Raw genomic sequence first — 17,244 nt, 5'->3', positions numbered from 1 at the left:
TCAGAATACAAAATTTGGGAAGGAAGAAGGCAAAGCCAACTCAGACCCAGAAATCATTTAGGAAATTGCCGCTCAAGAAACCAAAAGTCGGCTGAGGCACCCAAAACAATGACAGAAAGCCAGAATTGGAGCAAGCCAACAGCTGTGCCCTGATTGAACAGACCATTCCTTCCGTTCTTGAACTGCATATTCCAGCCTCCAAATGAAAGCTCACATCAGAAAATTCATGACAAACCATGATAAATACGAAAAATGTGAAAAAAGCCAAAGAAACGGAAGAGTCCTTTTTGATATTGGCTTGATTTAGTCACAAGGAAACAGGCTGTTTCCAGATTAATCCACCCCTCCCACTGACTGGCTTTGGAAAACTAATTCAATGCACCTGAAAATCGCTGGCAAACTTGATTTGGGGGAATTAATGATCGTTCCCCTCTGCAAAAGGGTTCCATTTCTTTTTCCAAAACACAGAAACTCATGTGGGTCGTGCTGCATCTAGAATTCTAAGCATGACACGCTAATTTGTTGTGTTTTTTATTTCATGGATCCGCTGTCTAAACTCTTGTTTGTATTGCGTCAGAATACAAAATTTGGGAAGGAAGAAGGCAAAACCAACTCAGACCCAGAAATCATTTAGGAAATTGCCGCTCAAGAAACCAAAAGTCGGCTGAGGCACCCAAAACAATGACAGAAAGCCAGAATTGGAGCAAGCCAACAGCTGTGCCCTGATTGAAAAAGACCATTCCTTCCGTGTCTTGAACTCCATATTCCAGCCTCAAAATGAAAGCTCACATCAGAAAATTCATGACAAACCATGATAAATACAAAATATGTGAAAACAGCCAAAGAAACGGAAGAGTCCTTTTTGATATTGGCTTGATTTAGTCCCAAGGAAACAGGCTATTTCCAGACTCATCCACCAATCCCAGCTTTCTAGCTTTGGAAAACTAATTCAATGCACCTGAAAATCGCTGGCAAACTTGATTTGGAGGAATTAATGATCGTTCCCCTCTGCAAAAGGGTTCCATTTCTTTTTCCAAAACACAGAAACTCATGTGGGTCGTGCTGCCTCTAGAATTCTCAGCATGACACGCTAATTTGTTGTGTTTTTTATTTCATAATGGATCCGCTGTCTTAACTCTTGTGTGTATTGCGTCAGAATACAAAATTTGGGAAGGAAGAAGGCAAAACCAACTCAGACCCAGAAATCATTTAGGAAATTGCCGCTCAAGAAACCAAAAGTCGGCTGAGGCACCCAAAACAATGACAGAAAGCCAGAATTGGAGCAAGCCAACAGCTGTGCCCTGATTGAAAAAGACCATTCCTTCCGTTCTTGAACTGCATATTCCAGCCTCAAAATGAAAGCTCACATCAGAAAATTCATGGCAAACCATGATAAATACGAAAAATGTGAAAACAGCCAAAGAAACGGAAGAGTCCTTTGTGATATTGGCTTGATTTAGTCACAAGGAAACAGGCTGTTTCCAGATTCATCCACCCCTCCCAGCTGACTGGCTTTGGAAAACTAATTCAATGCACCTGAAAATCGTTGGCAAACTTGATGTGGGGGAATTAATTTTCTTTCCCCTCTTCAAAAGGGTTCCATTTCTTTTTCCAAAACACAAAACTCATGTTGGTCGTGCTGCCTCTAGAATTCTTAGCATGACAGGCTAATTTGTTGTGTTTTTTATTTCATAATGGATCCGCTGTCTAAACTCTTGTTTGTATTGCGTCAGAATACAAAATTTGGGAAGGAAGAAGGCAAAACCAACTCAGACCCAGAAATCATTTAGGAAATTGCCGCTCAAGAAACCAAAAGTCGGCTGAGGCACCCAAAACAATGACAGAAAGCCAGAATTGGAGCAAGCCAACAGCTGTGCCCTGATTGAAAAAGACCATTCCTTCCGTGTCTTAAACTCCATATTCCAGCCTCAAAATGAAAGCTCACATCAGAAAATTCATGGCAAACCATGATAAATACGAAAAATGTGAAAACAGCCAAAGAAATGGAAGAGTCCTTTTTGATATTGGCTTGATTTAGTCACAAGGAAACAGGCTGTTTCCAGATTCATCCACCCCTCCCAGCTGACTGGCTTTGGAAAACTAATGCAATGCACCTGAAAATCGGTGGCAAACTTGATTTGGGGGAATTAATTATCATTCCCCTCTGCAAAGGGTTCCATTTCTTTTTCCAAAACACAAAAACTCATGTTGGTCGTGCTGCCTCTAGAATTCTAAGCATGACAGGCTAATTTGTTGTGTTTTTTATTTCATAATGGATCCGCTGTCTAAACTCTGGTTTGTATTGCGTGAGAATACAAAATTTGGGAAGGAAGAAGGCAAAGCCAACTCAGACCCAGAAATCATTTAGGAAATTGCCGCTCAAGAAACCAAAAGTCGGCTGAGGCACCCAAAACAATGACAGAAATCCAGAATTGGAGCAAGCCAACAGATGTGCCCTGATTGAACAGACCATTCCTTCCGTTCTTGAACTGCATATTCCAGCCTCAAAATGAAAGCTCACATCAGAAAATTCATGACAAACCATGATAAATACGAAAAATGTGAAAACAGCCAAAGAAACGGAAGAGTCCTTTTTGAGATTGGCTTGATTTAGTCCCAAGGAAACAGGCTGTTTCCAGATTCATCCACCCCTCCCAGCTGACTGGCTTTGGAAAACTCATTCAATGCACCTGAAAATCGTTGGCAAACTTGATGTGGGGGAATTAATTTTCTTTCCCCTCTGCAAAAGGGTTCCATTTCTTTTTCCAAAACACAAAACTCATGTTGGTCGTGCTGCCTCTAGAATTCTTAGCATGACAGGCTAATTTGTTGTGTTTTTTATTTCATAATGGATCCGCTGTCTAAACTCTTGTTTGTATTGCGTCAGAATACCAAATTTGGGAAGGAAGAAGAAAAAAACCAACTCAGACCCAGAAATCATTTAGGAAATTGCTGCTCAAGAAACCAAAAGTCGGCTGAGGCACCCAAAACCATGACAGAAAGCCAGAATTGGAGCAAGCCAACAGCTGTGCCCTGATTGAAAAAGACCATTCCTTCCGTGTCTTGAACTCCCTATTCCAGCCTCCAAATGAAAGCTCACATCAGAAAATTCATGACAAACCATGATAAACACGAAAAATGTGAAAACAGCCAAAGAAACGGAAGAGTCCTTTGTGATATTGGCTTGATTTAGTCACAAGGAAACAGGCTGTTTCCCGATTCATCCACCCCTCCCAGCTGACTGGCTTTGGAAAACTAATGCAATGCACCTGAAAATCGCTGGCAAACTTGATTTGGGGGAATTAATTATCGTTCCCCTCTGCAAAGGGTTCCATTTCTTTTTCCAAAACACAAAAACTCATGTTGGTCGTGCTGCCTCTAGAATTCTAAGCATGACAGGCTAATTTGTTGTGTTTTTTATTTCATAATGGATCCGCTGTCTAAACTCTGGTTTGTATTGCGTCAGAATACAAAATTTGGGAAGGAAGAAGGCAAAGCCAACTCAGACCCAGAAATCATTTAGGAAATTGCCGCTCAAGAAACCAAAAGTCGGCTGAGGCACCCAAAACAATGACAGAAATCCAGAATTGGAGCAAGCCAACAGATGTGCCCTGATTGAACAGACCATTCCTTCCGTTCTTGAACTGCATATTCCAGCCTCCAAATGAAAGCTCACATCAGAAAATTCATGACAAACCATGATAAATATGAAAAATGTGGAAAAAGCCAAAGAAACGGAAGAGTACTTTGTGATATTGGCTTGATTTAGTCCCAAGGAAACAGGCTGTTTCCAGAATCATCCACGCCTCCCAGCTGACTGGCTTTGGAAAACTAATTCAATGCACCTGAAAATCACTGGCAACCTTGATTTGGGGAAATTAATTATCGTTCCCCTCTGCAAAAGGGTTCCATTTCTTTTTCCAAAACACAAAAACTCATGTTGGTCGTGCTGCCTCTAGAATTCTAAGCATGACAGGCAAATTTGTTGTGTTTTTTATTTCATAATGGATCCGCTGTCTAAACTCTGGTTTGTATTGCGTCAGAATACAAAATTTGGGAAGCAAGAAGTCAAAGCCATTTTAGACCAAGAAATCATTTAGGAAATTGCCGCTCTAGAAACCAAAAGTCGGCTGAGGCACCCAAAACAATGACAGAAAGCCAGAATTGGAGCAAGCCAACAGCTGTGCCCTGATTGAAAAAGACCATTCCTTCTGTGTCTTGAACTCCATATTCCAGCCTCAAAATGAAAGCTCACATCAGAAAATTCATGGCAAACCATGATAAATACGAAAAATGTGAAAACAGCCAAAGAAATGGAAGAGTCCTTTTTGATATTGGCTTGATTTAGTCACAAGGAAACAGGCTGTTTCCAGATTCATCCACCCCTCCCAGCTGACTGGCTTTGGAAAACTAATTCAATGCACATGAAAAACGCTGGCAAACTTGATTTGGGGGAATTAATTATCGTTCCCCTCTGCAAAAGGGTTCCATTTCTTTTTCCAAAACACAAAAACTCATGTTGGTCGTGCTGCCTCTCGAATTCTAAGCATGACACGCTAATTTGTTGTATTTTTTATTTCATAATGGTTCTGGTGTCTAAACTCATGTTTGAATTGCGTCAAAATACAAAATTTGGGAAGGAAGAAGGCAAAACCAACTCAGACCCAGAAATCATTTAGGAAATTGCTGCTCAAGAAACCAAAAGTCGGCTGAGGCACCCAAAACAATGACAGAAAGCCAGAATTGGAGCAAGCCAACAGCTGTGCCCTGATTGAAAAAGACCATTCCTTCCGTTCTTGAACTGCACATTCCAGCCTCAAAATGAAAGCTCACATCAGAAAATTCATGACAAACCATGATAAATACGAAAAATGTGAAAACAGCCAAAGAAACGGAAGAGTCCTTTGTGATATTGGCTTGATTTAGTCCCAAGGAAACAGGCTGTTTCCAGATTCATCCACCCCTCCCAGCTGACTGGCTTTGGAAAACTAATTCAATGCACCTGAATAGCGTTGGCAAACTTGATGTGGGGGAATTAATTTTCTTTCCCCTCTGCAAAAGGGTTCCATTTCTTTTTCCAAAACACAAAACTCATGTTGGTCGTGCTGCCTCTAGAATTCTAAGCATGACAGGCAAATTTGTTGTGTTTTTTATTTCATAATGGATCCGCTGTCTAAACTCTGGTTTGTATTGCGTCAGAATACAAAATTTGGGAAGGAAGAAGGCAAAACCAACTCAGACCCAGAAATCATTTAGGAAATTGCCGCTCAAGAAACCAAAAGTCGGCTGAGGCACCCAAAACAATGACAGAAAGCCAGAATTGGAGCAAGCCAACAGCTGTGCCCTGATTGAACAGACCATTCCTTCCGTTCTTGAACTGCATATTCCAGCCTGCAAATGAAAGCTCACATCAGAAAATTCATGACAAACCATGATAAATACGAAAAATGTGAAAACAGCCAAAGAAACGGAAGAGTCCTTTTTGAGATTGGCTTGATTTAGTCCCAAGGAAACAGGCTGTTTCCAGATTAATCCACCCCTCCCACTGACTGGCTTTGGAAAACTAATTCAATGCACCTGAAAATCGCTGGCAAATTTGATTTGGGGGAATTAATTATCGTTCCCCTCTGCAAAAGGGTTCCATTTCTTTTTCCAAAACACAGAAACTCATGTGGGTCGTGCTGCATCTAGAATTCTAAGCATGACATGCTAATTTGTTGTGTTTTTTATTTCATGGATCCGCTGTCTAAACTCTTGTTTGTATTGCGTCAGAATAGAAAATTTGGGAAGGAAGAAGGCAAAACCAACTCAGACCCAGAAATCATTTAGGAAATTGCCGCTCAAGAAACCAAAAGTCGGCTGAGGCACCCAAAACAATGACAGAAAGCCAGAATTGGAGCAAGCCAACAGCTGTGCCCTGATTGAAAAAGACCATTCCTTCCGTGTCTTGAACTCCATATTCCAGCCTCAAAATGAAAGCTCACATCAGAAAATTCATGACAAACCATGATAAATACGCAAAATGTGAAAAAAGCCAAAGAAACGGAAGAGTCCTTTGTGATATTGGCTTGATTTAGTCACAAGGAAACAGGCTGTTTCCAGATTCATCCACCCCTCCCAGCTGACTGGCTTTGGAAAACTAATTCAATGCACCTGAAAATCGCTGGCAAACTTGATTTGGGGGAATTAATTATCGTTCCCCTCTGCAAAAGGGTTCCATTTCTTTTTCCAAAACACAAAAACTCATGTTGGTCGTGCTGCCTCTAGAATTCTAAGCATGACACGCTAATTTGTTGTATTTTTTATTTCATAATGGTTCTGGTGTCTAAACTCATGTTTGAATTGCGTCAAAATACAAAATTTGGGAAGGAAGAAGGCCAAACCAACTCAGACCCAGAAATCATTTAGGAAATTGCCGCTCAAGAAACCAAAAGTCGGCTGAGGCACCCAAAACAATGACAGAAAGCCAGAATTGGAGCAAGCCAACAGCTGTGCCCTGATTGAAAAAGACCATTCCTTCCGTTCTTGAACTGCACATTCCAGCCTCAAAATGAAAGCTCACATCAGAAAATTCATGACAAACCATGATAAATACGCAAAATGTGAAAAAAGCCAAAGAAACGCAAGAGTGCTTTGTGATATTGGCTTGATTTAGTCACAAGGAAACAGGCTGTTTCCAGATTCATCCACCCCTCCCAGCTGACTGGCTTTGGAAAACTAATTCAATGCACCTGAAAATCGCTGGCAAACTTGATTTGGGGGAATAAATTATCGGTCCCCTCTGCAAAAGGGTTCCATTTCTATTTCCAAAACACAGAAACTCATGTGGGTCGTGCTGCCTCTCGAAATCTAAGCATGACACGCTAATTTGTTGTGTTGTTTATTTCATAATGGGTCCGCTGTCTAAACTCTTGTTTGTATTGCGTCAGAATACAAAATTTGGGAAGGAAGAAGTCAAAACCAACTCAGACCCAGAAGTCATTTAGGAAATCGCCGCTCAAGAAACCAAAAGTCGGCTGAGACACCCAAAACAATGACAGAAAGCCGGAATTGGAGCAAGCCAACAGCTGTGCCCTGATTGAACAGACCATTCCTTCCGTGTCTTGAACTCCATATTCCAGCATCAAAATGAAAGCTCACATCAGAAAATTCATGACAAACCATGATAAATACGAAAAAGGAGAGAAAAACCAAAGAAACGGAAGAATCCTTTGTGATATTGGGCTTGATTTAGTCACAAGGAAAGAGGCTGTTTCCAGATTCATCCACCCCTCCCAGCTGACTGGCTTTGGAAAACTAATTCAATGCACCTGAAAATCACTGGCAAACTTGATTTGGGGGAATTAATTAGCGCTCCCCTCTGCAAAAGGATTCCATTTCTTTTTCCAAAACACAAAAACTCATGTGGGTCGTGCTGCCTCCAGAATTCTAAGCATGACAGGCTAATTTCTTGTGTTTTTTATTTCATAATGGATCCGCTGTCTAAACTCTGGTTTGTATTGCGTGAGAATACAAAATTTGGGAAGGAAGAAGGCAAAACCAACTCAGACGCAGAAATCATTTAGGAAATTGCCGCTCACGAAACCAAAAGTCGGCTGAGGCACCCAAAACAATGACAGAAAGCCGGAATTGGAGCAAGCCAACAGCTGTGCCCTGATTGAAAAAGACCATTCCTTCCGTGTCTTGAACTCCCTATTCCAGCCTCAAAAGGAAAGCTCACATCAGAAAATTCATGACAAACCATGATAAATACGAAAAATGTGAAAAAAGCCAAAGAAACGGAAGAGTCCTTTTTGATATTGGCTTGATTTAGTCACAAGGAAACAGGCTGTTTCCAGATTCATCCACCCCTCCCAGCTGACTGGCTTTGGAAAACTAATTCAATGCACCTGAAAATCGCTGCCAAACTTGATTTGGGGGAATTAATTATCGCTCCCCTCTGCGAACGGGGTCCATTTCTTTTTCCAAAACACAAAAACTCATGTGGGTCATGCTGCCTCTAGAATTCTAAGCATGACAGGCTAATTTGTTGTGTTTTTTATTTCATAATGGATCCGCTGTCTAAACTCTGGTTTGTATTGCATCAGAATAAAAAATTTGGGAAGGAAGAAGGCAAAACCAACTCAGACCCAGAAATCATTTAGGAAATTGCCGCTCAAGAAACCAAAAGTCGGCTGAGGCACCCAAAACAATGACAGAAAGCCAGAATTGGAGCAAGCCAACAGCTGTGCCCTGATTGAAAAAGACCATTCCTTCCGTGTCTCGAACTCCCTATTCCAGCCTCAAAAGGAAAGCTCACATCAGAAAATTCATGAAAAACCATGATAAATACGAAAAATGTGAAAAAAGCCAAAGAAATGGAAGAGTCCTTTGTGATATTGGCTTGATTTAGTCACGAGGAAACAGGCTGTTTCCAGATTCATCCACCCCTCCCAGCTGACTGGCTTTGGAAAACTCATTCAATGCACCTGAAAATCGCTGGCAAACTTGATTTGGGGTTAATTAATGATCGTTCCCCTCTGCAAAAGGGTTCCATTTCTTTTTCCAAAACACAAAAAACTAATGGGGGTCGTGCTGCCTCTAGAATTCTAAGCATGACAGGCTAATTTGTTGTGTTTTCTATTACATAATGGATCCTTTCTCTAAACTCTTGTTTGTATTGCATCAGAATACAAAATTTGGGAAGGAAGAAGGCAAAACCAACTCAGACCCAGAAATCATTTAGGAAATTGCTGCTCAAGAAAGCAAAAGTCGGCTGAGGCACCCAAAGCAATGACAGAAAGCCAGAATTGGAGCAAGCCAACAGCTGTGCCCTGATTGAAAAGACCATTCCTTCCGTTCTTCAACTGTATATTCCAGCCTCAAAATGAAAGCTCACATCAGAAAATTCATGACAAACCATGATAAATACGAAAAATGTGAAAACAGCCAAAGAAACGGAAGAGTCCTTTCTGATATTGGCTTGATTTAGTCACAAGGAAACAGGCTGTTTCCAGATTCATCCACCCCTCCCAGCTGACTGGCTTTGGAAAACTAATTCAATGCACCTGAAAATCGCTGGCAAACTTGATTTGGGGGATTCATTATCGTTCCCCTCTGCAAAAGGGTTCCATTTCTTTTTCCAAAACACAAAAACTCATGTGGGTCGTGCTGCCTCTAGAATTCTAAGCATGACACGCTAATTTGTTGTGTTTGTTATTTCATAATGGATCTGGTGTCTAAACTCATGTTTGTATTGCGTCAGAATACAAAATTTGGGAAGGAAGAAGGCAAAACCAACTTAGACCCAGAAATCATTTAGGAAATTGCCGCTCAAGAAACCAAAAGTCAGCTGAGGCACCCAAAACAATGACAGAAAGCCAGAATTGGAGCAAGCCAACAGCTGTGCCCTGATTGAAAAAGACCATTCCTTCCGTTCTTGAACTGCACATTCCAGCCTCAAAATGAAAGCTCACATCAGAAAATTCATGACAAACCATGATAAATACGCAAAATGTGAAAAAAGCCAAAGAAACTGAAGAGTCCTTTGTGATATTGGCTTGATTTAGTCACAAGGAAACAGGCTGTTTCCAGATTCATCCACCCCTCCCAGCTGACTGGCTTTGGAAAACTCATTCAAGGCACCTGAAAATCGCTGGCAAACTTGATTTGGGGGAATTAATTATCGTTCCCCTCTGCAAAGGGTTCCATTTCTTTTTCCAAAACACAAAAACTCATGTTGGTCATGCTGCCTCTCGAATTCTATGCATGACAGGCTAATTTGTTGTGTTTTTTATTTCACGATGGATCCGCTGTCAAAACTCTGGTTTGTATTGCGTCAGAATACAAAATTTGGGAAGGAAGAAGGCAAAACCAACTCAGACCCATTAATCATTTAGGAAATTGCCGCTCAAGAAACCAAAAGTCGGCTGAGGCACCCAAAACCATGACAGAAAGCCAGAATTGGAGCAAGCCAACAGCTGTGCCCTGATTGAAAAAGACCATTCCTTCCGTGTCTCGAACTCCATATTGCAGCCTCAAATTGAAAGCTCACATCAGAAAATTCATGACAAACCATGATAAATACGAAAAATGTGAAAAAAGCCAAAGAAACGCAAGAGTGCTTTGTGATATTGGCTTGATTTAGTCACAAGGAAACAGGCTGTTTCCAGATTCATCCACCCCTCCCAGCTGACTGGCTTTGGAAAACTAATTCAATGCACCTGAAAATCGCTGGCAAACTTGATTTGGGGGAATAAATTATCGGTCCCCTCTGCAAAAGGGTTCCATTTCTATTTCCAAAACACAGAAACTCATGTGGGTCGTGCTGCCTCTCGAAATCTAAGCATGACACGCTAATTTGTTGTGTTGTTTATTTCATAATGGGTCCGCTGTCTAAACTCTTGTTTGTATTGCGTCAGAATACAAAATTTGGGAAGGAAGAAGTCAAAACCAACTCAGACCCAGAAGTCATTTAGGAAATCGCCGCTCAAGAAACCAAAAGTCGGCTGAGACACCCAAAACAATGACAGAAAGCCGGAATTGGAGCAAGCCAACAGCTGTGCCCTGATTGAACAGACCATTCCTTCCGTGTCTTGAACTCCATATTCCAGCATCAAAATGAAAGCTCACATCAGAAAATTCATGACAAACCATGATAAATACGAAAAAGGAGAGAAAAACCAAAGAAACGGAAGAATCCTTTGTGATATTGGGCTTGATTTAGTCACAAGGAAAGAGGCTGTTTCCAGATTCATCCACCCCTCCCAGCTGACTGGCTTTGGAAAACTAATTCAATGCACCTGAAAATCACTGGCAAACTTGATTTGGGGGAATTAATTAGCGCTCCCCTCTGCAAAAGGATTCCATTTCTTTTTCCAAAACACAAAAACTCATGTGGGTCGTGCTGCCTCCAGAATTCTAAGCATGACAGGCTAATTTCTTGTGTTTTTTATTTCATAATGGATCCGCTGTCTAAACTCTGGTTTGTATTGCGTGAGAATACAAAATTTGGGAAGGAAGAAGGCAAAACCAACTCAGACGCAGAAATCATTTAGGAAATTGCCGCTCACGAAACAAAAAGTCGGCTGAGGCACCCAAAACAATGACAGAAAGCCAGAATTGGAGCAAGCCAACAGCTGTGCCCTGATTGAAAAAGACCATTCCTTCCGTGTCTCGAACTCCCTATTCCAGCCTCAAAAGGAAAGCTCACATCAGAAAATTCATGAAAAACCATGATAAATACGAAAAATGTGAAAAAAGCCAAAGAAATGGAAGAGTCCTTTTTGATATTGGCTTGATTTAGTCACGAGGAAACAGGCTGTTTCCAGATTCATCCACCCCTCCCAGCTGACTGGCTTTGGAAAACTCATTCAATGCACCTGAAAATCGCTGGCAAACTTGATTTGGGGTTAATTAATGATCGTTCCCCTCTGCAAAAGGGTTCCATTTCTTTTTCCAAAACACAAAAAACTAATGTGGGTCGTGCTGCCTCTAGAATTCTAAGCATGACAGGCTAATTTGTTGTGTTTTCTATTACATAATGGATCCTTTCTCTAAACTCTTGTTTGTATTGCATCAGAATACAAAATTTGGGAAGGAAGAAGGCAAAACCAACTCAGACCCAGAAATCATTTAGGAAATTGCTGCTCAAGAAAGCAAAAGTCGGCTGAGGCACCCAAAGCAATGACAGAAAGCCAGAATTGGAGCAAGCCAACAGCTGTGCCCTGACTGAAAAAGACCATTCCTTCCGTGTCTTGAACTCCATATTGCAGCCTCACATTGAAAGCTCACATCAGAAAATTCATGACAAACCATGATAAATACGAAAAATGTGAAAAAAGCCAAAGAAACGGAAGAGTGCTTTGTGATATTGGCTTGATTTAGTCACAAGGAAACAGGCTGTTTCCAGATTCATCCACCCCTCCCAGCTGACTGGCTTTGGAAAACTAATTCAATGCACCTGAAAATCGCTGGCAAACTTGATTTGGGGTTAATTAATGATCGTTCCCCTCTGCAAAAGGGTTCCATTTCTTTTTCCAAAACACAAAAAACTAATGTGGGTCGTGCTGCCTCTAGAATTCTAAGCATGACACGCTAATTTGTTGTGTTTTTTATTTCATAATGGGTCCGCTGTCTAAACTCTTGTTTGTATTGCGTCAGAATACAAAATTTGGGAAGTAAGAAGGCAAAACCAACTCAGACCCAGAAGTCATTTAGGAAATTGCCGCTCAAGAAACCAAAAGTCGGCTGAGGCACCCAAAACAATGACAGAAAGCCGGAATTGGAGCAAGCCAACAGCTGTGCCCTGATTGAAAAAGACCATTCCTTCCGTGTCTTGAACTCCATATTCCAGCCTCAAAAGGAAAGCTCACATCAGAAAATTCATGAAAAACCATGATAAATACGAAAAATGAGAGAAAAGCCAAAGAAACGGAAGAATCCTTTGTGATATTGGGCTTGATTTAGTCACAAGGAAACAGGCTGTTTCCAGATTCATCCACCCCTCCCAGCTGACTGGCTTTGCAAAACTAATTCAATGCACCTGAAAATCGCTGGCAAACTTGATTTGGGGGAATTAATTTTCGTTCCCCTCTGCAAGAGAGTTCCATTTCTTTTTCCAAAACACAAAAACTCATGTGGGTCGTGCTGCCTCCAGAATTCTAAGCATGACAGGCTAATTTGTTGTGTTTTTTATTTCATAATGGATCTGGTGTCTAAACTCTGGTTTGTATTACGTCAGATTACAAAATTTGGGAAGGAAGAAGGCAAAGCCAACTCAGACCCAGAAATCATTTAGGAAATTGCCGCTTAAGAAACCAAAAGTCGGCTGAGGCACCCAAAACAATGACAGAAAGCCAGAATTGGAGCAAGCCAACAGCTGTGCCCTGATTGAAAAAGACCATTCCTTCCGTGTCTTGAACTCCATATTCCAGCCTCAAGATGAAAGCTGACAGCAGAGAATTCCTGACAAACCATGATAAATACGAAAAATGTGAAAAAAGCCAAAGAAACGGAAGAGTCCTTTGTGATATTGGCTTGATTTAGTCACAAGGAAACAGGCTGTTTCCAGATTCATCCACCCCTCCCAGCTGACTGGCTTTGGAAAACTAATTCAATGCACCTGAAAATCGCTGGCAAACTTGATTTAGGGGAATTAATTAGCGTTCCCCTCCGCAAAAGGGTTTCATTTCTTTTTCCAAAACACAAAAACTCATGTGGGTCGTGCTGCCTCTAGAATTCTAAGCATGACACGCTAATTTGTTGTGTTTTTTATTTCATAATGGATCCGCTGTCTAAACTCTGGTTTGTATTGCATCAGAGTACAAAATTTGGGAAGGAAGAAGGCAAAACCAACTCAGACCCAGAAATCATTTAGGAAATTGATGCTCAAGAAACGAAAAGTCGGCTGAGGCACCCAAAACAATGACAGAAAGCCAGAATTGGAGCAAGCCAACAGATGTGCCCTGATTGAACAGACCATTCCTTCTGTTCTTAAACTGCATATTCCAGCCTTAAAATGAAACCTGACATCAGAAAATTCATGACAAACCATGATAAATACGAAAAATGTGAAAAAAGCCAAAGAAACTGAAGAGTGCTTTTTGATATTGGGCTTGATTTAGTCACAAGGAAACAGGCTGTTTCCAGATTCATCCACCCCTCCCAGCTGACTGACTTTGGAAAACTAATTCAATGCACCTGAAAATTGCTGGCAAACTTGATTTGGGGGAATGAATTATCGTTCCCCTCTGCAAAAGGGTTCCATTTCATTTTCCAAAACACAAAAACTCATGTTGGTCGTGCTGCCTCTCGAATTCTAAGCATGACAGGCTAATTTGTTGTGTTTTTTTATTTCATAATGGATCCGCTGTCTAAACTCTTGTTTGTATTGCGTCAGAATACAAAATTTGGGAAGGAAGAAGGCAAAACCAACTCAGACCCAGAAATCATTTAGGAAATTGCCGCTCAAGAAACCAAAAGTCGGCTGAGGCACCCAAAACAATGACAGAAAGCCAAAATTGGAGCAAGCCAACAGCTGTGCCCTGATTGAAAAAGACCATTCCTTCCGTGTCTTGAACTCCATACTCCAGCCTCAAAATGAAAGCTCACATCAGAAAATTCATGACAAACCATGATAAATATGAAAAATGTGAAAAAAGCCAAAGAAATGGAAGAGTGCTTTGTGATATTGGCTTGATTTAGTCACAAGGAAACAGGCTGTTTCCACATTCATCCACCCCTCCCAGCTGACTGGCTTTGGAAAACTAATTCAATGCACCTGAAAATCACTGGCAAACTTGATTTGGGGGAATTAATTATCGTTCCCCTCTTTAAAAGGTTTCCATTTCTTTTTCCAAAATACAAAAACTCATGTGGGTCATGCTGCCTCTAGAATTCTAAGCATGACAGGCTAATTTGTTGTGTCCTTTATTCCATAATGGATCCGCTGTCTAAACTCTGGTTTGTATTGCGTCAGAATACAAAATTTGGGAAGGAAGAAGGAAAACCAACTCAGACCCAGAAATCATGTAGGAAATTGCCGCTCAAGAAAACAAAAGTCGGCTGAGGCACCCAAAACAATGACAGAAAGCCAGAATTGGAGCAAGCCAATAGCTGTGCCCTGATTGAAAAAGACCATTCCTTCCGTGTCTTGAACTCCCTATTCCAGCCTCAAAATGAAAGCTCACATCAGAAAATTCATGACAAACCATGATAAATACGAAAAATGTGAAAAAAGCCAAAGAAACGGAAGAGACCTTTGTGATATTGGCTTGCTTTAGTCACAAGGAAACAGGCTGTTTCCAGATTCATCCACCCCTCCCAGCTGACTGGCTTTGGAAAACTAATTCAATGCACCTGAAAATCGCTGGCAAACTTGATTTGGGGGAATTAATTAGCGTTCCCCTCTGCAAAAGGGTTCCATTTCTTTTTCCAAAACACAAAAACTCATGTGGGTCATGCTGCCTCTAGAATTCTAAGCATGACAGGCTAATTTGTTGTGTCCTTTATTTCATAATGGATCCGCTGTCTAAACTCTGGTTTGTATTGCGTCAGAATACAAAATTTGGGAAGGAAGAAGGCAAAACCAACTCAGACCCAGAAATCATGTAGGAAATTGCCGCTCAAGAAAACAAAAGTCGGCTGAGGCACCCAAAACAATGACAGAAAGCCAGAATTGGAGCAAGCCAACAGCTGTGCCCTGATTGCAAAAGACCATTCCTTCCGTGTCTTGAACTCCATATTCCAGCCTCACATTGAAAGCTCACATCAGAAAATTCATGACAAACCATGATAAATACGAAAAATGTGAAAAAAGCCAAAGAAACGGAAGAGACCTTTGTGATATTGGCTTGATTTAGTCACAAGGAAACAGGCTGTTTCCAGATTCATCCACCCCTCCCAGCTGACTGGCTTTGGAAAACTCATTCAATGCACCTGAAAATCGCTGGCAAACTTGATTTGGGGGAATTAATTAGCGCTCCCCTCTGCAAAAGGGTTCCATTTCTTTTTCCAAAACACAAAAACTCATGTTGGTCATGCTGCCTCTCGAATTCTAAGCATGACAGGCTAATTTGTTTTGTTTTTTATTTCACGATGGATCCGCTGTCTAAACTCTTGTTTGTATTGCGTCAGAATACAAAATTTGGGAAGGAAGAAGGCAAAACCAACTCAGACCCAGAAATCATTTAGGAAATTGCCGCTCAAGAAACCAAAAGTCGGCTGAGGCACCCAAAACAATGACAGAATCCAGAATTGGAGCAAGCCAACAGCTGTGCCCTGATTGAAACAGACCATTCCTTCCGTGTCTCGAACTCCATATTCCAGCCTCAAAATGAAAGCTCACATCAGAAAATTCATGACAAACCATGATAAATATGAAAAATGTGAAAAAAGCCAAAGAAACGGAAGAGTCCTTTGTGATATTGGCTTGATTTAGTCACAAGGAAACAGGCTGTTTCCAGATTCATCCACCCCTTCCAGCTGACTGGCTTTGGAAAACTAATTCAATGCACCTGAAAATCGCTGGCAAACTTGATTTGGGGGAATTAATTATTGTTCCCCTCTACAAAAGGGTTCCATTTCTTTTTCCAAAACACAGAAACTCATGTGGGTCGTGCTGCCTCTCGAATTCTAAGCATGACAGGCTAATTTGTTGTGTTTTTTATTTCATAATGGATCCGCTCTCTAAACTCTGGTTTGCATTGCGTCAGAATACAAAATTTGGGAAGGAAGAAGGCAAAGCCAACTGAGAACCAGAAATCATTTAGGAAATTGCCGCTCAAGAAACCAAAAGTCGGCTGAGGCACCCAAAACAATGACAGAAAGCCAGAATTGGAGCAAGCCAACAGCTGTGCCCTGATTGAAAAAGACCATTCCTTCCGTGTCTTGATCTCCATATTCCAGCCTCAAAATGAAAGCTCACATCAGAAAATTCATGACAAACCATGATAAATACGAAAAATGTGAAAAAAGCCAAAGAAACGGAAGAGTCCTTTTTGATATTGGCTTGATTTAGTCCCAAGGAAACAGGCTGTTTCCAGATTCATCCACCCCTCCCAGCTGACTGGCTTTGGAAAACTAATTCAATGCACCTGAAAATCGCTGGCAAACTTGATTTGGGGGAATTAATTATTGTTCCCCTCTACAAAAGGGTTCCATTTCTTTTTCCAAAACACAAAAACTCATGTGGGTCGTGCTGCCTCTAGAATTCTAAGCATGACAGGCTAATTTGTTGTGTTTTTCATTTCATAATGGATCCGCTGTCTAAACTCTGGTTTGTATTGCGTCAGAATTCAGAATTTGGGAAGGAAGAAGGCAAAGCCAACTCAGACCCAGAAATCATTTAGGAAATTGCCGCTCAAGAAAAAAAAAGTCGGCTGAGACACCCAAAACAATGACAGAAAGCCAGAATTGGAGCAAGCCAACAGCTGTGCCCTGATTGAAAAAGACCATTCCTTCCGTTCTTGAACTGTATATTCCAGCCTCAAAATGAAAGCTCACATCAGAAAATTCATGACAAACCATGATAAATAGGAAAAATTGAAAAACGCCAAAGAAACCGAAGAGTGCTTTTTGATATGGCTTGATTTAGTCACAAGGAACCAGGCTGTTTCCAGATTCATCCACCCCTCCCAGCTGACTGGCTTTGGAAAACTCATTCAATGCACCTGAAAATCGCTGGCAAACTTGATTTGGGGGAATTAATTATCGGTCCCCTCTGCAAAAGGGTTCCATTTCTTTTTCCAAAACACAAAAACTCAT

Source organism: Oryctolagus cuniculus, chromosome 9 (genome assembly GCF_051225735.1).
Source record: "Oryctolagus cuniculus isolate XC-2025 breed Fujian yellow rabbit chromosome 9, ASM5122573v1, whole genome shotgun sequence".
In the NCBI taxonomy this organism is placed as follows: domain Eukaryota; kingdom Metazoa; phylum Chordata; class Mammalia; order Lagomorpha; family Leporidae; genus Oryctolagus; species Oryctolagus cuniculus.
This window is presented reverse-complemented; position numbering follows the sequence as displayed.